We start from the raw sequence: 25,779 nt of genomic DNA on the forward strand, positions 1-25,779 counted from the left end.
CTGTAACTGAGAGAGGGCTCGAGCTGGTTGGATCCACCGTAAATGGGAACCATCCTCCTTTCTGTTTGAGTGCTGCTCGGATTCCCACGGCAACGGCCGTCCACACCTCCCCACATATGGAGGCTCTAGAGAGGAATGGAGGGCCTAAAATGTTTGAAGTTATACAAAATCACTTCCATGTGGAAACGTAGCAGAATACATTATTTAAACTTAATAAGAGACATCAGAGGGGGAATGCTGACAACTGTTTTCGGGTATATGACAGTTTATGAAATAAAGCTTGCTGAAAGAAGTGGCTATGTCCATTAGGGAGACACCAGAGAGAAAGGGCCGAACCTCATCTTATGTTGAACCTGATCACACAAAAGAAGGAGGCCGCTCTCAATGATGGTGTTTCGACCTGAAGGGAAATGGTGGAAACTCATTCTATGGAGAACATGATTACACTTCAAACAAGAAATATTTTCAGCTCACTTGGGCTCTATAGGAAAGTTTTAATAATCCATCTTTTTTTACTTCTTTAGAGTTTGGCCAGGTTGTGAAGGTGCAAAATATATTCAACTGTATTTAGAAAGAAGGTACTTGGAGTCAGCAGTTCCGCTCATTGAGAATTGATAATTATCAGAAATCCCAAAGGGGAGTCTGTTCATGCAGGGTCTCTCTGCAAATTCATATGAATATTAATTTTTGTGTGTGTGACCATTAGGATGAAGCTTGCTATTCTGAACCAAACTTGCAGAGCCCCCAAGGTTCACTTCCAACTCATGTGGGTTATTTCTCTCTCATGGTGGCCACTTTCTGGAAGATCTATTTTGCAGGGATGAAATAATCATGAATATCAGTCAATCCTTTAAGGAAGAGCGTGTGTCTATGTTAAAATAAGATATTTACATTCTGTTATTTATCTCTTTCAAATTTTTTATAATGAAAAAATTAAGTTTATTATTTATTCCATTGTAGAAGTACTGCCTGCTCCATGGGCTGCCCTGGTGACTCAGACAGTAAAGAATCTGCCTGCAATGAGGGAGACCCAGGTTAGAGCCCTGGGTTGGGAAGATACCCTAGAAGAGGGAATGGCTATCCACGCCAGTATTCTTGCCTGGAAAATTTCATGGACAGAAGAGATCAATCCATGATGACTGAGGTCAAGATAATGAGTACTTTTGAGGGCATCAGTGGCTGAGAAGGGGGCTGAGGAGCTTCTTGTTGGGAGATGGAATAGATCTGGTTAAGGGCCACCTGTATGTACACAAACGTAAATATCCGTCAAGCTGTGTACTGCAGGTTGGTGTACATTATTTAAGTTAGAGCTCATTAAACATAAGCAATGTTGCCCATTTTAAGATAGTTTTAAAATACATAAAGGTAGAAAGAAATAATCATTTATGGCTCACAGAAAACCATTGCTGATCTAGTGGACTATTTCAGTATTTTTTGCTTTTTTTAAATTGAAGTATAGTTGATTTACAATGTTTAAGGTGTACAGCAGACTGGTTCAATTATACATATATATGTATATGTATTCTTTTTCAGATTCTTTTCCATTATGGGTTATTCAGTTCAGTTCAGTTCAGTTCAGTCGCTCAGTTGTGTCTGACTCTTTGCGACCCCATGAATCACAGCACGCCAGGCCTCCCTGTCCATCACCAACTCCCGGAGTTCACTCAGACTCACGTCCATCGAGTCAGTGATGCCATCCAGCCATCTCATCCTCTGTCGTCCCCTTCTCCTCCTGCCCCCAATCCCTCCCAGCATCAGAGTCTTTTCCAATGAGTCAACTCTTCGAATGAGGTGGCCAAAGTCCTGGAGTTTCAGCTTCAGCATCATTCCCTCCAAAGAAATCCCAGGGCTTATCTCCTTCAGAATGGACTGGTTGGATCTCCTTGCAGTCCAAGGGACTCTCAAGAGTCTTCTCCAACACCACAGTTCAAAAGCATCAATTCTTTGGCACTCAGCCTTCTTCAAAGTCCAACTCTCACATCCATACATGACCACAGGAAAAACCATAGCCTTGACTAGACGGACCTTTGTTGGCAAAGTAATGTCTCTGCTTTTGAATATGCTATCTAGGTATGGGTTATTACAAGATATTAATAGAGTTCCCTGTGCTATACAGTAAGCTCTTGTTGTTTATGTATTTTATATATAGTAGTGCGTATCTGCTAATCCCAAGTTCCTAATTTATCTCTCTTCCATCTTTCCCCTTTGGTAACAATAAGTTTGTTTTCTATGACCTTGAGTCAATTTTGTTTTATTAATAAATTCCTCTTGTTTTATGAATAAATTTATTTTATAAGATTCCACATATTAGTGATATTTTCTATTTGTCTTTGTCTGATTTACTTCAGTTAATATGATAATCTTTATGTCCATCCATGTTGCTTCAAATGGCATTATTTCATTCTTTTTACAGCTGAGTAATGAGTGTTTTTTCAACGCATAGTCTTTACAAATTGAGATTATAATCCATATACAATTTATATACCTTTATTTCACATTTTTAACATAAACATTTTCCAAGGAACTCTACAAACCCTTGAAAAATGTAATTTCCCCCCAGAGATACTAAAGTTGAATTGGAGGTACCCACAGATATAGGGTAAACAGTGGCCCCAATCTACAGAACATAGCACAGCCTATGTAAAGCAGGTGTAGATTTGGTGAAGGTTCAGGAAGATGATGATAAGCTTAGGTTGGTGAGTGGAAATTAATCCTGGAAGGTCTAGATTCTGGAAGAACTGACCAACAATTCAAAAGACTTGAAGCTTTCTAAGAGATGCTTGCAATATAACTAGATCTAGAACATAATGCATTGAGAAATGAAGATCTTTACATCAGAACTTCCTTACTGTTGTGTCATGAGTGGGTTACCATGGGTTGAGATGTTTATTTCCTAGTCCTTCTGGGTATCTGGGTGAGGCTTGAGTGGCTGGAGTCCCTGGGCCACAAACAGATTTCTCTTTCTACTCCAAGTAACAATCTCTGTGTTTGTCGAAAGGTGAAAGTGGTGGAGAAGCCTAGTCCACGTGACAAGCTGTCTCACCTATCAAACCCCTGCTTGCAGCAGGAGCTTGAACAAATACCACTGAGTCAGCCCCTACTCCAAATAAATGATGTAAGTTCTGTGGTTTCTGCTAGAAATGTATGGATCTCCAGGTGGGTAATAATAGCACAGTAAGGATTCCTTTTTCATCTTGATCTGTTCTGACAAGAACCTTTTTATGGGGATGATATGAGTTTATAACCTAAAAGTCAGAGAGATGAATGGTTAGTCCAGCATCACATAATTAGGAGGTGATAGAGTGGGGATCCAAACCTAGATTTTCCTGTTTGTGTTCTTTCTATTGATACTAATGGGTTTTAGTCCCCTTTCCCTGCTTTTCCAAACTGAATTTTGCAGGACTATGATATAGGAAGGAGATAGACATGGTGCTACTGTGGTTGAAAGGAACTGGGGGGGATCTTTCAGAATTTTTTTAGCACAACTTTCCTGGCATCTCTGAGTCTGTGGCTCCCAGAACTCAAGGGACCAGTTTGAAAATGCTACATTCCATCATCTTGTTTCATTAGGGCTTTGTGTGGCAGTCCTTGATAACTGGAAAACAAAAAGCTAGTTTTTATATCATTAGTTTTCACTTTTTGTGTTTTTAATTTTGGTTCTTCTCTTGGTCAGTTGATCAATTGTAGTTTGTCTTTCCTAGTGGGAAGATGGGATTATATTTTCCTGAGTTTGTACATATCTGATACCTTCTTTAGTAATTCCTATTATACAAAAACAATGATTTGGTTGGGAATAAAAATTCATGTTCACTGACTTTCAGCCTCACAGCTCTCCAGATGTTGCTCCATGGTCATCTTGCACTGAGCATTGGTGTATGGCATAGGTTGCCATTTCCTCCTCCAGGAAATCTTCCTGACCCAGGGACTGAACCTATGTCTCTTGCATCTCCTGCATTGGCAGGCACATTCTTTACCACTGAAGCCACCTGGGAAGCATTACAAACAAATAATTTTAATTGTTATAGCTAATTGTTTTCAGCTCAGATTTTTATAGGATTTTCTTCATCCTTATAATTAAAAAAATACAACTATAAGTCTAAATACGGTTGTTTATTCATGACTTTGCTTGTAACACAGTGACACCCTTCAATATTTCTCTTTTCTCAGGTTCAAGAAATTTTCTATTATTCTGTATTCATTTATTTCTTCAGTTTCAAGAGGCTGAATTCAAAGATTTTATTCAAGGATCTTTTGCTCTGAAAGACTGAGACTAAATGTCAAACTCAATATTTTTCTCATAAATTTCATCTTTGTAATATTTCCTCTCCTATATCCCAGAGAATGTATCAGTTATGTCCTTCACACTATTCGCCCACTTTTTTGTAGTTTTAAACCTGGTCTTTACTAGCTTCAGTGCATATTTCTATTTTGATATTGCATTTTTTCTTACACTTGTCCTTACCTGTATTTGTTTTTATCTTGTTCTAATTTCTTGTCATCTCAGTTTGAGTTTCTTTCCCTTTCTTTCTTCCTTCCTCTCTCAATCTCCTTCCTTTCCCTCCTTCCTTCCTTTATTGCTTCTCTCATGATTTTTTTTTTGTTCTTATTACATGACCCCATCTTTAAGCATATTCTTGACAGTAAAATCCATTAAGTTTCTGTGACTACTCATGTGTAAATATTCTATTATCTTTGTCTATTCAGACATCAGAGCAAACTGTAGGGTATTGGGAAAAAAAAGAAATTGGGTAAAAAGAGCAAAAGATGGGTCTTTGTTAGGCAGAATTAGGTAAACAGAATAGAGAACTATGATACAGCCACAAGGCAGTATTTAGTGCATATTGAAAACATAGAAGATGCTCAATAAGTGGTAGCTATTAATATTCTTGATCTTTCATTTTATTTTTCATATGCAATCTTGTTTGGCAACTTACTATTCCTGATTTATAAATGTGGCTTAGAGAGGATAATTGATTTTCCCTTTTTCATGATGCTAGTTGACATTAGGGTTAACTCTCCTACCTTTCAGTAATGTAAAGAGATCCTCTGAGTCCTGCAAATTGTCTGGAGATGATGTAGTTTAATACCCTCATTTTCCAGATAAAGAAACAAGCCTAGAGAGAAAGAGGATTATTAAGGTTTTATAGCTAATTACTAGTAGCATCCAGACCAGAACTCACTGCCCCATAAACAAAATTTTCTTCCCTGTTTGCAGGAAATGATCATGTACCATGTGGATCTACTATCCCTGCCCCAGACGCCATTGCCCCGCACTGGGTTGACGCGGTTTCTGTCCGCACAGCCTCCCTGCCTTTGGGGGGCCCTCCTCTCTTCTTCTGTGTGGCTCTGGGGAGGCTGAGTCCTAGGACCTACCCATCTGGCTGCACATGCAGCATATGTAAGGTAGCTTGCAATAAAACTTTTTCCCTTTTGTTTGCAATGATTTAAGTTAATGGGCAAAGGGTTGAATTAGTAATATTTTAAATTATGATAATTATATGTATAGAGTGAAGTGAAGTGTGTCTTTACTAGACAGTGTTGGATGAACAGAGCTGTGAAATGTAAAATAGCAAGGATGGCATCGGGCTCCATATCTACCTTTCTCCATTCCCTAAGTGGTTTCCACTCAGGTCAGCAAAGGTGAGGGCAACAGCATATATACCACAGACTACAAACTCAAACTACCACACAACTGCACTCATCTCACACGCTAGTAAAGTAATGCCCCAAATTCTCCAAGCCAGGCTTCAGCAGTACGTGAACGTGAACTTTGAAATGTTCAAGCTGGTTTTAGAAAAGGCAGAGAAACCAGAGATCAAATTGCCAACATCCGCTGGATCATTGAAAAAGCAAGAAAGTTCCAGAAAAAACATCTATTTCTGCTTTATTGACTATGCCAAAGCCTTTGACTGTGTGGATCACAGTAAACTGTGGAAAATTCTGAAAGAGATGGGAATACCAGACCACCTCACCTGCCTCTTGAGAAATCTGTATGCAGGTCAGGAAGCAACAGTTAGAACTGGACATGGAACAACAGACTGGCTCCAAATAGGAAAAGGAGTACGTCAAGGCTGTATATTGTCACCCTGCTTATTTAACTTCTATGCAGAGTACATCATGAGAAACGCTGGACTGGAAGAAACACAAGCTGGAATCAAGATTGCCGGGAGAAATATCAATCACCTCAGATATGCAGATGACACCACCCTTATGGCAGAAAGTGAAGAAGAACTCAAAAGCCTCTTGATGAAAGTGAAAGAGGAGAGTGAAAAAGTTGGCTTAAAGCTCAACAGTCAGAAAACGAAGATCATGGCATCTGGTCCCATCACTTCATGGGAAATAGATGGGGAAACAGTGGAAACAGTGTCAGACTTTATTTTTTGGGCTCCAAAATCACTGCAGATGGGGACTGCAGCCATGAAATTAAAAGACGCTTACTCCTTGGAAGGAAAGTTATGACCAACCTAGAAAGCATATTCAAAAGCAGAGACATTACTTTGCCAACAAAGGTTCCTCTAGTCAAGGCTATGGTTTTTCCTGTGGTCATGTATGGATGTGAAAGTTGGACTGTGAAGAAAGCTGAGCACCGAGGAATTGATGCTTTTGAACTGTGGTGTTGGAGAAGACTCTTGAGAGTCCCATGGACTGCAAGGAGATCCAACCAGTCCATTCTAAAGGAGATCAGTCCTGGGTGTTCTTTGGAAGGACTGATGCTAAAGCTGAAACTCCAGGACTTTGGCCACCTCATGCGAAGAGTTGACTCATTGGAAAAGATCCAGATGCTGGGAGGGATTGGGGGCAGGAGGAAAAGGGGACGACAGAGGATGAGATGGCTGGATGACATCACCGACTCGATGGACGTGAGTCTGAGTGAACTCTGGGAGTTGGTGATGGACAGGGAGGCCTGCATGCTGCAATTCATGGGGTTGCAAAGAGTCAGACATGACTGAGCGACTGAACTGAACTGAACTGATAAGGTGGTGAGGTTGTGGCTGGGAGCTGTGGGGATTCTAATCGAAATGTCCTTTCTTCTTTTACATTCTTCCTTAACTTACATTATGCTTATATTGTGCATGCTAAGTCGTTTCAGTCTTGTCTGTGTCTGACTCTGCCACCCCATGGACTGTAGCCCACCAGGTTCCTCTGTCCGTGGGATTCTCCAGGCGAGAATATTGGAGCAGGTTTCCATGCCCTCCTCTAGCGGATCTTTCTGACCCAGAAGTCGAACCCGCGTCTCTTGTGTCTCCTGCATTGGCAGGTGCATTCTTTACCCCTAGCGTCACCTGAGATGCACCATGTTTATATTATAAGCATCCATATTTGGGTAGCAGCACTGCCTAGGGTAGAAGGATTAAATGTATTGATGATTGAAACACTTAGAACAGCGTCTTGCATACACAAAGTGCTATAAAATAGGCTTTTCTATAAACCTGAAAAAAAGTGAAAGTTGCTCAGTCATGTTCGACTCTTTGCCACCCCGTGGACTATACAGTCCATGGCACTCTCCAGGCCAGAATACTGGAGTGGCTAGCCTTTCCCTTCTCCAGAGGATCTTCCCAACCCAGGGATCGAACCCAGGTCTCTCACATTACAGGCAGATTCTTTACCAGATGAACCACAAAGGAAGCCCATATAGCTGGAAGTAACACAGTGTTGAGAAGATTAGGGGGCTCAGACTGGAACTCAGGAATCCTGAGGAGGGCTACATTCTCATAACCCTCTGAAGAAAGTCACCTTGGGGGTGGGTTGGCTGGCAGTGGAATCACGTCCCAGGGCACAGAATGCTTTCGTGGCATGCCCTTTTGTGAGTAAAAATGATGCTTCGGGAGCTGCGGTAGAAGCTTAGTCACTTGGACGCCTGGGGACAAAGGCTACAAGTTGATGTGGCGTATTCTGTGAGCATGCAGGAGGCGGAGCAGGAGGGGGAAATCATCAGTCTCCTCCTGCAAGGCACCGCTGCCCTCCTGCTGGGGAATGGGCGTCCTCAGAGGGCAACAAGTCCCAAATAGAGCTTCATCCCTGACTCAGAGCTCGCCTGGCCCTTGCTGTGATGGCTTAATTTGCCTGCTCAAGTGTTGGCACCCTACCCACTCTGTGCCCCTTAATAGATGGAGTCTGAAGCCCCTGAAAAGTCCACTCTATTAGGGCAGTAAAAATATTCTGTACGATATCATAATGGTGGATATATGTTGTGGGGTGTGTTTGTGTGTGTGAGTGTTAGTCGCTTGGTCATGTCCAACTCTTTGCAACCCCATGGACTGTAGCCCACCAGGTTCTTCTGTCCATGGAATTCTCCAGGCTAGAATACTGGAGTAGGTAGCCATTCCCTTCTTCAGGGGATCTTTCTGACCCAGGGATCAAACCCAGGTCTCCTGCATTGCAGGCAGATTCTTTACCGTCTGAGCTACCAGGGAAGACCGCTTGTTGTTATACATTTGTCTAAACCAACAGAATGCACAAGACTGAGGATGAACCCTAAGATAAACTGTGGACTCTGGGCGGCAATTGCTGTGTCAATGTCAGTTCATCAGCTGTAAGGAAGGCACTGTGTATGGTGGGATGTAGATCATGGGGAGGCTGTGCATGGGTTGAGGCAGTGGGTACAGGAAATCCTTGTGCTTTTCTCTTCATTTTGTTGCTAACCCAACTGCTCTGAAGAAACAGAATTTTTTCAAAAGCCCACTCAACCTGGCTAAGAAATCCATGCAGGGTGCCTCTCCCTGGCTACCCTCTTCCCTCCCTGTTCTTCCTGTACTTTGCCAAACACATCAGGTGCTATGGGCTGAGCTGTGTCTCCTCCACCCCCAAACTCATATGTTGGGGTCATAATCCCCAGTACTTCTGAATGTGACTATTTGGAGATAGAGTCTGCAAAGAACTGATTAAGTTAAAATGAGATTGCACTTCCCTGGTGGTCCAGTGGTTAACAATTTGCGATTACAATGCAGGGGGCGGGAGTTCGATTCCTGGTCAGGGAACTAAGATCCCAACATGCTGTGTGGCACAACCAGAAAAGAAAAAAAAAAGTTAAAATGAGGTCATTAGGACAGGTTCAAAAACCCAGTGGTAAAGAATCCACCTGCCAAGGCAGGAGGGGCAAGAGACATAGGTTCGATCCCTGGGTCGGGAAGGTCCCCTGGAGAAGGAAATGGCAACCCATTCCAGTATTCTTGCCTGGAAAATCCCATGGACAGAGGAGCCTGGTGGGCTACAGTTCATGGGGTCGCAAAGAGTGAGACACGACTGGATGACTGAGCACACACAATCTAATAGATTGTGTCTTATAAGGACACAATAAGAAAGGAAAATGAGATGCAGACATGTACCTGTACAGAGGACAGGCGCCAGTACAGTGGACACGTGCCCGTACAGAGGACACGTGCCTGTAGACAGGACACTCACTCGTACAGAGGACACACGCCTGTAGAGAGGATACTCACTCGTACAGAGGACATGCGCCCGTACAGTGGACATGCTCCCATACAGAGGACACGCGCCCGTACAGTGGACACTCACCCGTACAGAGGACGCGCGCCTGTACGGAGGACACTCACCCGGATACGCACCCGTGCCAAGGACACGTGCCCGTACAGAGGAAAGACCATGTGAGGCCCAGGGGGAAGGTGCCCATCTCCAAGCTAAGGAAAGAGGCCTCAGAAGAACCACCCCTGAGGATGCCTTGATATGGGGCTTTCAGGCTTCATAACTCTGAACTGTATTTCTGTGGCTTGAAGCCACCCCATCCATAGAATCTTGTTATGGCAGCCTTGGCAGTTGAATCCACAGCATTTCCTGTCTCATCCCATCCCTGCTCACCCGGGCCCTGGGGCAGTGGGCCCACTCCCAGGGCAGCCTGAACAGGGGACACCGAGACCCCAAGGCTGACTGTCAGTTCTGCAGCTTCTCACTTGGGCCCTATACATTTCCAAGTGCCAGGCGACCAAGTTATTATTTTTTTTCACATTAGAAACGTCAAGCTGATCAAAGAAACAAACACTTTTAATGAAACATATGTGGGACACTTAGGAGGAGAAGATTTACAACGTGTCCGCTGTGAAACCAGAAGGCTTATGGAAAGTGTGAAGAAGGAGGAGAAAGATAACGGGCTAGGCCGCCAGGGGAGACACGGCCTACATACTAAACAGAAGGGAAACCACTCCCGGCCATACACTCACTATTCATTTCCGTATCTAACATAAATCACCAGTGCGGCACGGGACACGTTCATCTCCCGGCTTTCAGCCCTGTCCACACCCATCGCCGTCATGTACGCTTTGATCTTGGGGAAGGAAATGAAACTCAGACATGGAGATACAGAATTGTCAGAATTGCTTCAAAACCCACACCCTCAAAATCCCATTTCCCCTATTGAGAGATGAATCTTGAGAGCTAAGAATGATGTGAAGATGTTGGACTAGTTTTTAAAAAGTAGACAATGTCTTGATGCTCTTTTGCAACTTTGATGAGTGTGTGCTCATTTATGTCGGGCTCTTTTGCAACCCCCTGGACTGTAACCTGTTAGGCTCCTCTGTCCGTGGGATCTTCCAGGCAAGAATCCTGAAGTGGGTTGCCATTTCCTCCTCCAGGGGATCTTCCCAACCCAGAGGTCAAACCTGTGTCTCCTGCATCTCATACATCGGTAGATGGATTCTTTACCACTGTGCCGCCTAGGAAGCCCTTGCGACTTTGGATCTTAGAGAAAATCCGGGCTAAAGTCGGGATGGTGCTAATGCAAGGATGATGAAAAATTCCACTTTGGATTGTTTGTTGTGTCACAGACATTGCACTTGGGATGATTCTGTATTGCATATAGCATGAAAGCTGGTTTTCTACATTTTGACTGGTTATTAAGTGAATATTAATTATATTTCCATAGAAGCCTGCAAAAATCTGTGTGCATTTTCCAAAGTAATTTTTTGGGAGGATAAAAGTGTATTTGCTATGGTATATAAATATGACCAGTACACGAATCCCTTCATAACACTTGTGACATTTGTAAGGCTCCCTTGGCATATCTTAACATCAACTTGGAAATAGCTACAAATATATTTTCTGTACTCTCAAACATTTAGATATTCCTTCTCTGTTGTCTAGCCAAGTCTTAAACTAGACTCTGGGTTGTTAAGGATGGATGAAGTCAGGAAAAGGAGGGCAGCTCTGATTCACCTCTGCCAGGCTCTCTCCTCCTGCTCTCTTTTCTTTCCCTGGGAGGGTCCCCGGAAGAGTCCCTGGAAGAGGGGGCTCTGACCTTAACCAGAAGAAACCTTTCTCTTCTTTCCTCTAAAAGGATGATGGTCACCAGAGTGTGGGGTCTTGAGTGTGGAGGCAGAGATGAGGTGGTATGTGTTAGCGTATATATGCATGTGTGCATGCTTGTGTGTGTGTGTGTGTCTGTATGTATATATGTGTGCGTATGTGTGCATGTATATGCATGTGTATGTGTGTGTGTGTGTAAGTGTGTATATGTACTATTATTATTTGGAAGTGTGAAATTTTATTCTATTTCTTTGAAAAATGTTTTTTAACTTCTTCTAAGTTCTCTCCACTGAAAGGATCATTCAGAACCTTTTTATGCCCTACCCCACTGTGCTTGGTTTTGTGACTCAAACTCCTAACTACTTCTCAAGTAGCTTCTGGGTTACCATTTAGGGAGACCATGCCAGCATCAAGGACAAGATGTACCAGACAATGAAGGAGATGATTTATTGGGGCTTTTGCAACAGAGAGAAGTTTATTAATGAGGAGTGTCTCAGAGGGAAAAAAAAAAGGAGGCTGTGTGGGGTTTTATAGAGGCCAGTAAACAAGGAAGTCATTCGTGAGTCTCTTGGGAGCCATTCAGAGGGATACAGCCTTGTCTTATCTGGACTATGGGAGAGAAGGGGGGTTTGTTGCTGTTAGCTGTTTCCAGAAACATTAAAATGTAGGGGCATTTCACAACCATGGCTGTTTTTCTGGAGCACAGGACTCAGGTCAAGTTCAACATTGGCCCCAGCAGCGTGGTGAGTTGAGTTGACTCAACCTCTTAGAGAATTTACCTTTCATCTGTTTACTGGGTCTTAGTTTTACAGTCACAAATCTTAGGTGTGTAACTAAAGTTTAACTAAGATCTGAGTCCTCCCTTTCCACTGATGCTGAGACTGAAATAGCAGTTTACTTCCATGTTTAAATACTTAGGCACTTTAGGATACTGGTCACCTGAGTATTTAAACTTTTTTCAGTCAGAGCTAGCCCTTCCCTTCTTTCTCTCTTCTCCCTCAGCCTTGATTAGAGTTCTGGGGTTAGGTGATCTGGCCTCAGTGGGAGGCATTTGGTCCCCCCTTTCTGCCCTCTTGGCTGAAGGACCTTACGGGCCCTTCTTCTCTCTGTCCTTGTAGGCCCCTCTGTGTCCCTGTTCCCCTGCATTGTAAGGTCTCTGCAGGTTCACCAACATTCCACTCTCCTCTTGGGTGCAGCAAGGGGAGAAGCCAGATTTTGTAGGGAGAGATTTAATTAAATTTGTGGAGCTCCCTTTGAGAAACAGAATATGAATTTTTCACTTAGTGGGGTTAAGTATATTGTGTGCGTGCGTGCTCGGTTGTGTCCGACTCTTTGTGATCCCATGGACTGTATGCAGCCCGCCAGGCTCTACTGTCCATAGAACTTTCCAAGCAAGGACAGCCATTTCCTCCTCCAGGATCTTCTCCACCCGGGGATCGAACACGCATCTCCTCCATTGGCAGGTGGATTCTTTACCACCGTGCCACGTGGGAAGGATTACTGAGGATATTTCCTGGCTGGGAAGAGCCTCCATTTTGACTGGGCATCAATGCAAGCTGAAGGTGCTCTGTGTAATTTCATACATCTTGTGACTAGAAGAACTTTCCACAGGCTGGTGCCTGGCTCCATACATTGGAAACCCTTTCTCTCCGTGACTTTCTGGTTCTTGGTGCTGTAGGTCGTATTCATATTAGATAGCATCTTCTGGCCCTGCAACTTTGTGCCACGACTCTGGGTGTTGGCACAGGGGACGCTAGGAGGCTTTTTGGTATCCGTTGGTATACTTGGATGGCTAGCCAAACAACTATACACAGAAGTGCCTGGGAACCATATGAACACATCTGACTAAACTCAAACATAAGTGTATTCTCACTGCTATATTTAAAATGGATAATCAACAAGGAAATGCTCTATGGCACACAGAACTCTGCTCAATGTCACGTGACAGCCTGGAGTGGAAGGGAGTGTGGGGGAGAATAAATACGTGTATGTGTGGCTGAGTCCCCTTCGCTGTTCACCTGAAACTGTCACATTGTCAATCAGCTACACCCCAAGACAGAATAAAAAGTTTAAAGGCATAGGTCCTTCAGAAACACTACTCTAAGTCTAAGCAAATGATCCTACCCTCTGCCCTAAAGAAATTGCATGGCGTTAAACTGGAAAAAAAAAAAGCCCTCAAAATATAAGTATATTCTCATCTCAGCTTCCTCTGAGCTGCAGCCCAAAACACTGATGGTTACCCCAACATCATCTGACATGAGAGGGAAGTTAGAATGGAAAGAGACAATGGGCTTAATTCATTGGGGTTCCAGTTTTTTACTGTTGCAAATTTTACAAAATATGGGACTAGGTGAACACACCTTTCCTAGGACTTTATAAGAAGGCAGGTAAATGAGGACCCTGAAGCTTAGCCCTGAAGCTGAAGCATCCTAAGCTTCATGAGAAATCCTTTTCTACAGACACAGGAAATTCAGACACCTTTCCTGCCTCTCCAGGGCCATGGAAGACTCAGGCGTTTCTAGGTCCTCTCTGCAAACATAATCTACCACCATTTCTCCTTGTCTGTTGCAAAGCTAAGGTGGGGCGTGGGTCTTCTCCCTGAAACTGCTCACTGGTTACCTAAGCACCAACCTCTTGCTGGAGGACATCCCCTCCCTAGACCTATTTGGGGTTCTAGACTTCAGAGTTTCTAGAACTTCTTCCCTACCCCAGGGCTTGGTCCAGAAGGAAGAGGCATACTGTGTAAATCCAGCAGCATCTGAACCCTTCTTGGGCTCTGTCTCACGTCCTCGTCTTCCTCCTGGCTGATCGACATCCATTTCTTTTTGAACCAGAGGACTGTGGTCACATCCTCAGGCATTCTCCTCTCATGTCTGGTTTAAGGATTGACCCTACACCCTGAGTTCCTCAGACCATTAACTTTTTGAAGATCAAAGCTCTTTTTCTTCTTTAGAAAGTCTCGCTCTTACATGAAGAGACTCAATTTGTAAGACGCTTGTTTCCTTTTTGAAATTAAAAATACCTATTTATGTCCCTGACTGATATTTTTGTGTTTGGCTGATTCCCTGAATGCTGCTGATTCAAGAAGTGGAGGACTGTGGGGCAATGAGAGAATTTCAGAAAAAAGAAAGCTCAGGTATTAGCTTCCTATTTTATCCCACCACATTCACTTTGGGGCTTCAGGATTTTCAATACTTGGTCAACAATTTTCTTAAGAAAACTTATTAATTGCAATTATGAATTCTTATCAGATTATGGCATTGGTGACTAATTTTCAAAATACTATATATGCTATTCTTTTTCTATTTATTCATTTATTAAAGAATGATTTAGTGAGTACATACTATATTGCTATTCTGCTGAGAATGCAGGTATGAAAAGACAGGTATGATTTCCACCCTCATTTAGCTTACCATCTGACTGATGAACACACAACAAATATAATTATATAATTTATAGAATATTTGATTACTGCATACAAAGAGAAATACAAGATGCCATGAGAGAGATTAGCAGGGATTTAACTTACATAATTTCAAAAAAATAGTTTTGGAATTGTAGTTCTTGGTACTTGACTTTTATGGAATAATTATTTGTTGAATGACCATGTTTTAAATTTTATACTGGGGTATTATTGATTTACAATGTTGTGTAAGTTTCAGGTGTACAGCAAAGCAGTTTAGCTCTACATATACATGTATCTTGGAATAGGGAATGGAAGTCCACTCCAGTATTCTTGCCTGGAAAATTCCATGGACAGAGGAGCCTGGCGGGCTACAGTCTGTGGGGCTACAGAGAGTCTAACATGACTGAGTGACTGAGCACACACATACAGGTATCTGTTCTTTTTCATATTTTTTCTTAAACATATTTTTTTTGATGTGGACCATTTTTAAAGTCTTTATTAAATTTGTTACAAGTTTGTTTCAGTTTCCTGTTTTGTGCTTTTGGCCATGAGGCACGTGGGATCTTAGCTCTCTGACTAGGGATCAAAACCATGGCCCCTGGACTGGAAGGAGAAATCTCAACCACTGGACAGCCAGGGAAGTCCCCCTTATTCAGATTTTTTCCCCATTTTGGTTATCACAGAAAATGAGTAGAGTTCCCTGTGCTATAGAGTAGGTCCTTGTTGATTATCTATTTTATATACAGTAGTGAATATGTTAATCCCGAACTCCTAATTTATTCCTCTCCTGACTATTGAGTGATCGTTTAGATAAACGGATGACAGAAGGAAATGGAGTCCTTCATTCCTCCCTTTGTGCCCAGACATTGGGACAAGCGTCCTGATCTTTTTCTCTGTGTTTTCTCCTTAAAAGACAGATGTTTTTCTTAACCTAAAGACCTAGTTGATCCGGAACATGAGTAGGAGGATAAGGCATTGAGCCCAGTTTTGCGAGATAAAATGTCAAAGTTAAAGCCGAGATGACTCTTTAGCTTCCAGACCAACTTTGTAAGTGATGTTTTAATTCCTGATAACCTCAACTTGCTTATCTGGTGGCTCAGTCAGTAAAGAACCCGCCTGCAATACAGAAGTTGTGATTTTGATTCCTAGGTTGGGAAGAGTCCCTGGAAAAAGAAATGGCTACCCACTCCAGTATTCTTGCCTGGGAAATCCTATGGACAGAGGAGCCTGGTGGGGCTCTTCATGGGCTCACAAGAGTTGGACATGGCTTACTGACAAAATCACCACCACCACCACTAACCTCAGCTTAGTCTGTAAGGCTTATTTTACAGATGACGAGAGGGGAAACACAGAGAAGAATTCTGACTTAGTAGTCTCATTCAGCCGCCCCAGGCTCTCCCCGCCCTCCCTGACATGGAGTCACAGTCTGTCTACGGCTGTATCTGCTTAGACACCACAATCAATTTGTGAATCATTTTTGAGTGTATTTTCCTTCCATGTACCCAGGTACTGAGATCATCAGATGGCCCTTCAAGGAGTTTATCATCAGTAAGCAAGATTACCGTGTAAATAATTAAGATAGAATATGAAGAGTATTTTATAGAACAAGGTGCTATGGAAAAACAGAATGATAATTTCCAGTAAGTGGGAGAGCTCGTAGTAAGGTTATACAGCTGTGGCACCAACACGACAGCCACTAGCTAAACGTGGCACTTTAAAGTAAAGTTAGTTAAAAGCAAACGAAACTAGTTGCACCAGTCAAAGTTAAGTCCTCAACAGCCGCTTGTGGCTACTGACTACCGTCTTGGACAGTACTGACGTGTGGCATTTCCATGATCACAGAAGGTTCTACTGAGCAGTGATGGTTTACAGCTACTATGACGATGTGTTAAGTCCAGGGGATCAAGGTGATCTCCAGGGATGACAGAGCAATATCTGATTCTGGAGAGGAATCATCTTTGACCATCTGAGCATTAGTCAGGAGATAAAAATCTACACTGGTTAATTAGATGCTCTGAACTTGGAAGGACAGTTCTAGGGACGGGAACACAGACCCCTGAGAAAGGGATGCAGCTCAGCAGGTCCTGGTACCTCTGAGAGCCAGGCGTAGGGCGGGGGAGGGGGAGCTCTGTGGGGCTGGGACCCACACCTTTAGTAGGAGAGGGAGATCTTGATGGCTGGCTTGTTCTGTTGTCTCCGAGAGGGCATGATAAGGTTGATTCTGGGAGTTTGAAAAACTGAAAACTGAAATTACAGCAGGTACTGGAATAAATTGCCATTGTAGGGGTGGGAAGTGTGACTGGGGTCATGTTCACAGAAAGAGGAAAGAAACAGGCAGAAAACAGGAGGCAGACACCCAGGAGTAAAGCCTGCTTCCCTTTACCCACCTTCCAGGCTTCCTCTAGCATCCCTCGGGCAAAGCCTAGCAGGGACCCAACTGGCTAAGGAAAATGTCTTGCAAAATCCCAGCCCCAACATTGGGAAGCAAAGTATGAGGCTGGGGGTGAGGGGCCTGTTATATAATGAAGAATTTGACTGGCCTTGTTCTCCAGCTCTTGGGAGGAAGATTCTAAATTCTTGGAATTTCCCAAGTCCTAAGAGTGTCTTTGTTACTCATAAGCCCCTTGGGTCACACCTGTAGTTATGCTATCAAGATGATTCAGATGTGGACTGCTCACCAAGAAGACCAACCACATGATTAATGGGTTAGGACCTTGAGACAGCCCAACTTCCAGCCTCCGGGGAGAGGTGGTGGGCTGAATACTGAATCCAACCTTGGGGCCAATGATTTCATCAGCCAGGTCTACAGACGGAAACCCCAGTGAAAGCTGGACCCCAGAGCTCCAAGGACCCTTCTGGCTGTGAACACATCAGAAGGGGAGATGGGTTGATTCCACAGGAGAAGTGCACAGGAGCTCTGTGTCTTGGACCCACTCAGACCTATTTGGCTGGTCCTGATCTGTATCCTCTATAGTAGTAGGAGTGTTAGTTGCTCTGTCGTGTCTGACTCTTTGTGACCCCATGGACTGTAGCCCTCTAGGCTCCTCTGTCCATGGAATTCTCCAGGGAAGAATACTGGAGTGGGTAGCCATTCCCTTCTCTATGGGATCTTCCTGACCTAGGGACTGAACCTGGGTCTCCTGTGTTGCAGGCAGATTCTTTACCATCTGAGCCACCAGGAAAGCCTGTATCCTCTATAATAAAACTGCAATTTTAAGTATAGCGCTTTCCCGAGTTCTGAGAACCATTCGAGCAAATTGTCAAACCTAAGGTGGTTTGTGGGATGCTCTGAATTCATAGCCCGTTGGTCAGAAGTGCAGGTGGCCTGGACACCCCTAAACAGGTGACTAGGAGATGGACTTGAGGCTCCAAAGCAATTGTTTAACAAATTAGCCCGATTTGGCCAAACTGCTGAACTGCTGATTCCTCCGAAGAGGTAGTGCTTGATTATTTTTTCTTGTAGAGCAAACTACCCCAACACTTCCACTCATGGGTTTTGTGAGTCAGAAACTCAGGGAAGACTCTTCTCTGCTCCATCATGTCTGGGTCACAGCTGGGGTGGCAATCCAAAACCATCAAGTAAAAAACTTATCTTCATGCTGAAACTGAAAGTGCATCTTTTCAGATTTTTCAATTATAAAATTCTGGGTAAATTCTTCCAAGTTGAATTTTTCTCCTCAGGTTGCCCCTAATTCTCTGGTGCTCTTTGCATGAGTTAGTGTGAACTTTGGTCAAGCCAGCTCTTCACGTCAGCGGTGATAGGCGGGTGGTGGTACCAGCCAGCCAGGATCAAGGGCTTATAATCTTTAAGCTGACTGCTTGGCATTTAGGATACTGATTGCATTTTTATTACAATCCTTTCCCAAATTATAGCTTCTGTGGTGACTCAGACAGTAAAGAATCGGCTGGCAATGCAGGAGACCTGGGTTCAATCCTGGGATTGGAAAGATCCCCTGGAGGAGGGCATGGCAACCCACTCCAGTATTCTTCCCTGGAGAATCCCATGGACAGAGGTGCCTGACAGGTTACAGTCCATGAGGTCGCAGAGAGTCTAACATGACTGAGTGACTAAGCACCCAAATTATAAGAGCACTATCTCTATAAGCTTCCCAGGTGTTGCCAGTGCTAAAGAACCCATCTGCCAATGCAGGAGACACATAAGAGACACAGGGGTCGGAGATCCTTGGGTCGGAGAGATCCCCTGTCCCCCTGGAGGAGGACATGGCAACTTACTCTGTTATTCTTGCCTGGAGAGTCTCATGAACAGAGGAGTCTGGTGGGTTATGGTTCATGGGGTCCCAAAGAGTTGGACACGACTGAAGCAACTTAGCACTCATGCATCTCTATAAGCTAAGGCCAAGATGCAGAAGCAGTGTGCTTGAAAATGTACGTCACAGTGATGGAGGAATTTGGAGCCAGGTCACCCGAGTTTACATTCTAGTTTAACCACTTACTAGCTTTGCAATCTTGGATGATATATATATATATATATATATATATATATATAAAAATCTCCTGGTGCCTCAGTTTTTCCATCTGTAAAATGGGGTCATGAATTCAGTTGTTAGCTGACTTTGTTACTAATGAGTGTGACTTTAGTTATCTCAGTTTTGTTCTGTGGACCAGAAGGCCTGTGAGCTCCCTTCCAGTTCTACATTTCTTGAGGTGACAGTGATGTACAAACAATGAAAGCAATCATACGTCAGGAGTCATTTGTTATTTTTCACTCTGCCCAGTCATCCCTGACCACAGCCATCCCCCGGTGCTCTGAGTCCTGACCGGTTCCATCCAGGCGGTGAGCACTGTTGGTTGTGGCAACTTCTGAGGCAGCAGCATGAGCTTAAGCTCTGGAGTGAGACTGAATTGGAATTCCAGTTCCACAATCTGTGGGCTTCCCTGGGGGCTCAGATGATAAAGATTCTGCCTGCAATGCAGGAGACCCAGGTTTGATCCTTGGCTAGGGAAGATCCCCTGGAGAAGGAAATGGCAACCCACTCCAGCATTCTTGCCTGGAGAATTCCATGGATTCTCCTCCATGGAGGAGCCTGGCAGGCTACAGTCCATGTGGTCTCAAAGGGCTGGACACGACTGAGCGACTAACACTTTCACTTTTCTACCATCTGTCTGGCTAGTGAGGCCATTTAACCTTTTTAACGCTCTATTTTCCTCATGTAGCATAACCTTGTGTTATTCCAGATGCTTTTGACTACAAATGGGCTTCCTTGGTGGCTCAGATGGTAAAGCGTCTGCCAGCAATGCGGGAGACCTGGGTTCAATCCCTGGGTTGGGAAGATCCCCTGGAGAAGGAAATGGCAACCCACTCCAGTACTCTTGCCTGGAAAAGTCCATGGACTGAGGATCCTGGTAGGCTACAGTCCATGGAGTCGCAAAGAGTCAGACATGACTGAGCGACTTAATTTTTGACTACAAATAAATGAAACCACTGGACTGAGGGTGGCTTGGAGATTATTCATTTCTTTATTAGGAAGTGGCCATTATTGGCCATTATATAGTAGCCAATAAAGTGTCCATTATTGTCAAGTGGACAGCGCACTTGACAAGCAGCCTGGACTCGGTGGTTCTCCAGTGGTTCATGAAACCAGGTTGGCTTTTCTGGGCTTCCTCCTCATGATCACAAGATGCTGGCTATAGAATGATATCAGCAGACAGGGACCCTGGGAGTGGACCTCTTATTGTCTGTTTCTTTGGTGGGGAGGAAAATCTTTCCAAAAGATAGGAGCCAACATGTCCCCAGTCTCCACTGACCAGGGTTGGGCTTCACGTTCCCGCCTCAGCTGCAGGGAATGCTGGGAAAGCCGCACAGGGCCTCTGCAGCCCCTGCAAGCCCCGCCCACAGGGCAGGGAAGGGTATCTTCTGAGCCAGCAACCAATGGGGTTTGTGACAAATATTTAGCTCAGGGCATTACAAGGATCAGATGGACTTATTTATTAACTTAAGTTGATATTTAAGCTCATCAAATGCTCATATCATAGTTATTGCCTGTCAGGCACTGTTTAATATCAACCTATTTATTCCTCAAAACTCTGTGGAAGAGATACCATCATGACACCCATTTTACAGATGAGGACACTGAGGCACTGAGAGATGAGTGTGACTGGCTAAAGGCTGAAAGCTTGGACAGGGGAACGCAGGATCCAAACCTGGCTCTGTAGCCTGTGTTCTCAGCCCTGGTGCCACACGGTGTTCCAGGACGTGTGTTGGAGCACCGCGTGCAGCAGTCTGCCGGCTGTTTCCCTGTCCTTCTTCTGGTTCTGTGGCAAGAGCTAGTGGATGCCAGAGGCAAGAGAACAGTGAAGCAGACTCTCCCACTTCAAACGCCCTGCTTTCTCTCCCCATTCTAGTTTCTTCCATTTACTTTTCCTCCTCTCATAGATTTGTACCAGTTTCAGAAGAACCTGTGAAGTCTATTCCAGACTTCCCTTCTTTACTAAGGATTTATGAAAAGGGCAATTTTTTTTTTCTCCTGATGTTTGAAAGCTTGGACCAATGGAGAATAAATGTTTTCTGTTTCTAATGATTAGTAGAAATGTGTTGGCGGATTGACCCATGAAGCCTTATGGGGAGTTGTCATTGGGTGTCTTCTTTTCCTGCAAAGAGGGGCTCAGGGTGTGGTGAGAACTTTATAGTGGCCTTGTCTTATGGTGTGGTGTGTGTGTGTGTGTGCTAGTTGCTCAGTTGACTCAGACTCAACTGACTTGACACAGGCTCCGTTGCTCAGACTCTTTGCGACCCCACCAGGCTCCTCTGCCCATGAAACTTTCTAGGCAAGAACACTGGAGTGGGTAGCTATTCCCTTCTCCAGGGGTTCTTCCTGACCCAGGGACTGAATCATGCTGTCTCCCTCACTGAGGGCAGATTCTTTACCGTCTAAGCCACCAGAAGATGAGATCCCTTTAAAGCAGAGCATTCCGAGTACATTGTTCATTAACCAGATTGCGATGGTATTGGAGAAGATCGGAGCTTGTCATGGCCTCTGCTGCTGTGTCCATGCAATGACACAGGTTGTTTTGGAGAAACCCCTGTCTAAGGTCTTGGAGGAAGTGAGCCATGCATTGGGAACACAAACCAGTGACTCAAGAAGGAACAGGAAAGGACTATCACAAGTTTCCTAGCCTGGGACCCAGAAAGCATAAAAACAAGGTCACGTGTCCCACCATGAAGAAAGGAGTCTCTGAAAAGGGAGGAAAAAACAGCCAAATATAACTCCACATAAAGATGATCAGAAAAACATCCTCGCTCGTTTGACAACCAACCAAGAATAACATATGAGTTCATCGAGCTCCAAAAGGGGAGAAAAGATAGAGGCATTAGCCAGCTAATTTAAAAATCAAGAAGTGCATCTCTCATCTTCATGCAGAGGAATGTTTGGGAACAGATCCATGTAGAGTAGCGCTTGCCCCCTAAAGTGGGGCTTCCTGTAGGGACGCAGCAGCTGCATCTTTGATGACTCCTTGGATATTAGCAAAACACTTGCTAAATATAGATGACTGTCAACAAGTCATAAATAAGGGAACGGGAGTGGGAAACTCCGCACAAAAGGTGAGTGGGCAAGAACAAAGACATCCTTCTCTGCCAAGGTAATTATCACGTGCAGCAGTGAAGCCTGACTCACTGAGTCATTTAGAAGCTCAAGTGCCAAATAGGAATAGAAGTCCTGTAGAGGAAACTGTCACAGAGCAGGGCGGTGGAGGCAAACCCTACCTAGGATCTGTTTCCATGGAGTGGAGAGCAAGCATGTCGGCGGCAGGAACTCAGGATATCATTGTGGCCAGGTGGCAAGGAGTTACTCAGGCTGCCAGCCTGGTGTTTTAGCTACATCAGTTCTTCCCCTGTTTGTTTCCTTTCCTGTCAGGGGAACTGTCAGAATCTCTACCCTGATTTCCCTCAGGGATATGGGGTACCAGCTACCCAGACCTTGAATGTGAACAAGCTGGACTACATCAATGTGGCCTGTGCTAGGTCAGATCAACGTCATTTCCTCAAAATAAGTCGGACACGTGCTGATCGATTTCTGCTCTTCCTTTCTGCCCAGGTTCAATCCACTGAAACTCTGGACAGTCTCTACTTGCTAAGTGCCCTGTGTTCATGGTGTGGGCCTTGGCTCTCCCTGTAACACATCAAACCAAATAAGCATGGCCCTGCCCGCCCCACGCCCCATCACCACTTTGGCCACCTGATGTGGAATGCTGACTCATGAAAAAGCCCCTGATGCTGGGAAAGATTGGAGGCAGGAGGAGAAGGGGACGACAGAGGATGAGATGGCTGGGTGGCATCACCGACTCAATGGACATGAGTTTGAGCAAACTCTGGGAAATAGTGAAGGACAGGGAAACCTGGCGTGCTGCAGTCCATGGGGTCGCAGGAGTCACACACAACTGAGAGACTGAACAACAGCCCCGCTTCTAGTAAGTCCTGATTCAAGGAGGTGCTGCCACAAGCAGATGGACAGCTGCCACAGCTTCTGCCCCCAGTTTAGCTAATTCCTGCTGGACACAGAAAGCACCCCATCCTGAAGTCCCAAAGACTGCTGCTCAGCCCCACCAGTACACCAACTGGTTCCTAAAGTGCAACCTATCAAGTAGCTCTTGAACACTCAAGGGATCTGTAGAAATGAATAACTCTTTAAGAAACCCTGTATAAAAAATATATCCTCATGTGATTTTGTAAGTCTGCCATCTAACATGATACATCAGCCTCCAAGTTGCTGAAATAAAACAGTTAAGCCAGGGTAGAGTTAGCTAGTGCAGGGGGGGCAGTTTCCCTACCTTCCACCCCATAGATGTATTTATTTGTTTGCTCCATGGAGATTTTACAAGTCCTGGTGATTCATGAAGAGATGCTGGTTTATTCAAATAGATTCCTTCATGGACATCAGAGCACTTGGTCAAGACCATCTGGACCACGTGACCAGAGATTTGATCAAGAGGGTCTTCTCACCTCTCACACTGTGGATGGCAAGACAACCCCTTACTCATTATTTTCTGAGTTCAAGCTCAGTCAAAGTTGCCTTATTCTGCCTTGATTCTGGCAACCAAGCACCCAGTAGCTTTTCTTGCGCTGGTGTTTGTGAAATGATCAGCATGTGTTGAATGAACATGATGTGAGGGGCTGAAGAACTTTGGATTCTTTTTTGTTCAAGTTGGATTATAGTCCATCAACTACTTACAGTGAGGCTGAGCGAACCCAGGTAGAGGCAAGAGACATACAAAGCGGTGGCTGTTAATTCTCTGTCTTTAAATGAAGAATGGGAACACTCAGCAGGGAAGCACCCTGGCCCTCAGAGCTTCAGAGCGGCTGGCGTGCTCTTGGTCTCACTGTCACGGCTGTCTGTAGATGTGGTCCCTGGAACGGATGCTCAGCTTCACTTTTGGGTGCAGTTCCTCAAGCTTGCGTGGAAGTGTCTTGACTGAACATTTTCTTCTAGACAGAATCACAAACTTTATTTCCAACCCTTGGCAAGATATAATTTACATGTTATCTGGATAAGTACTGAAGAATGACTTTTGAAAAATTAGATTTGTTTTGGACAAACATCTAAGAGAAGGTACAGTGTGAGGTAGTGATTGGCTGAACATTTTGAGCTATGCTTGGAGCTTTCTGATGTCAGGGTCCTTGCAGAGCATCCTCAATAATTGAGGTTTAATGCAGTTCTGTGTGTGTGTATGTGTGTGTGTGTGCGTGTGTGTTGAACACACAGGCAGTGAAGCAAACATTTACCAGTATTTTGGTGCAAATGGAACCATCTTTTCCTTCCTGGTTTATCTTCAGCTTTCCCACCTACAAGAATGACACTCAGGCGTGGGTTTTTTAATACCTAGGGAGGGTGGTCACATTGATCTCTCTGTGTTCTGGGACCTTTGACCATCACCCCCAGTCCCCACCCCAATTGATGGGAATTCTCACTGAAACATGATGTTATATGCCGGAGAATCCAAGGAATCGTCAGTCTAAAGACAATCCATTATTTTGTGTTCTAAGAAAGGAAAAAGCACTAATGCCATCAAACTACATCGTGTTCTAGTTTGCAAACGCAGCTTGATTTCAGCAATGTTACAATAACCACAAAAACTGCATGGAAGATCCGAGGAAATACATAATCATCGTTTTGGGGGGCCACATAAGGAAATTTGGGATCTAACAAGCATAAACTAAATGAATACAGACAAAGGAAAGATCTTTTCTCAGCTGAAACTATCTTTGTTTCCACAAAGTGCTCAACCCAGAGTTCAGGGCGAGATTCTTTGTCAAGTCTTTCTTCAAATGTCCCCCAACAAAGGAGTTATTAAAATGCAGCTGCTGAATAAGGTCAAGAAACCGCCAAAAGGTTTCTGTGTTTTTTCAGCCCGTTGCTGTTGTTCATTCACCAAGTCGTGTCTGACTCTTCGTGACCCCGTGGACTGCAGCATGCCAGGCTTCCCTGTCCTACACCGCCTTCCGGAGTTTGCCCAAGATCATGTCTGTAATTGCTGATGACATCCAACCATCCCATCCCCTGTCACCATCTTGTCCTTCTGCCTTCAATCTTTCCAGCACAGGATGTGACCAAAAGACAAGTGACCCAGATCACAGTGGCAAGAGAAAGGTCAGACCATCAGCTGCGGTGACAGGCACATGGTCCATGGGGGTCCACCTGTTTTCTGAGCTGCTGTCCACCAGCTCTGTTTGCCTCCCAGCAGTGAAGTGAGGAGGAGTCCACGTGGTTTTTGGAGAACAGTTTTAGAAGTAACTTACGGGTTAAGACGAAGTCTGGTGGGGGCGGTGGAAGGGTATTACCGTGTGTTTGTACTGTTGATTTGGCCCTCACACATCAAAGTTCTTTTAGAAACTTAAAAGATATATTACATACAATAATGATGACAAGAGAGTGTGTTTAACATCTCTGTACAATTTCAAGAACAATGACTAAATGATGGTCACCAGGTACTTGAAAAGATGCTCAACGTTACTAATCATCAGATCAGATCAGATCAGTTGCTCAGTCGTGTCCGACTCTTTGCGACCCCATGAATCGCAGCACGCCAGGCCTCCCTGTCCATCACCAACTCCTGGAGCTCACTGAGACTCACGTCCATCGAGTCAGTGATGCCATCCAGCC

General features: G+C 44.3%; 1 long non-coding RNA gene across 1 annotated transcript; it reads left to right on the forward strand.

The window, feature by feature from the left end:
* Positions 1-958: 958 nt before the first annotated feature.
* On the forward strand, positions 959-5,435 carry LOC123331244. Its single transcript, XR_006547795.2, has 3 exons — positions 959-1,034; positions 2,999-3,115; positions 5,216-5,435. It is a non-coding gene; the product is annotated as an uncharacterized LOC123331244 (long non-coding RNA).
* Positions 5,436-25,779: the final 20,344 nt, after the last annotated feature.

This window comes from Bubalus bubalis, chromosome 22 (genome assembly GCF_019923935.1).
Source record: "Bubalus bubalis isolate 160015118507 breed Murrah chromosome 22, NDDB_SH_1, whole genome shotgun sequence".
NCBI lineage: Eukaryota > Metazoa > Chordata > Mammalia > Artiodactyla > Bovidae > Bubalus > Bubalus bubalis.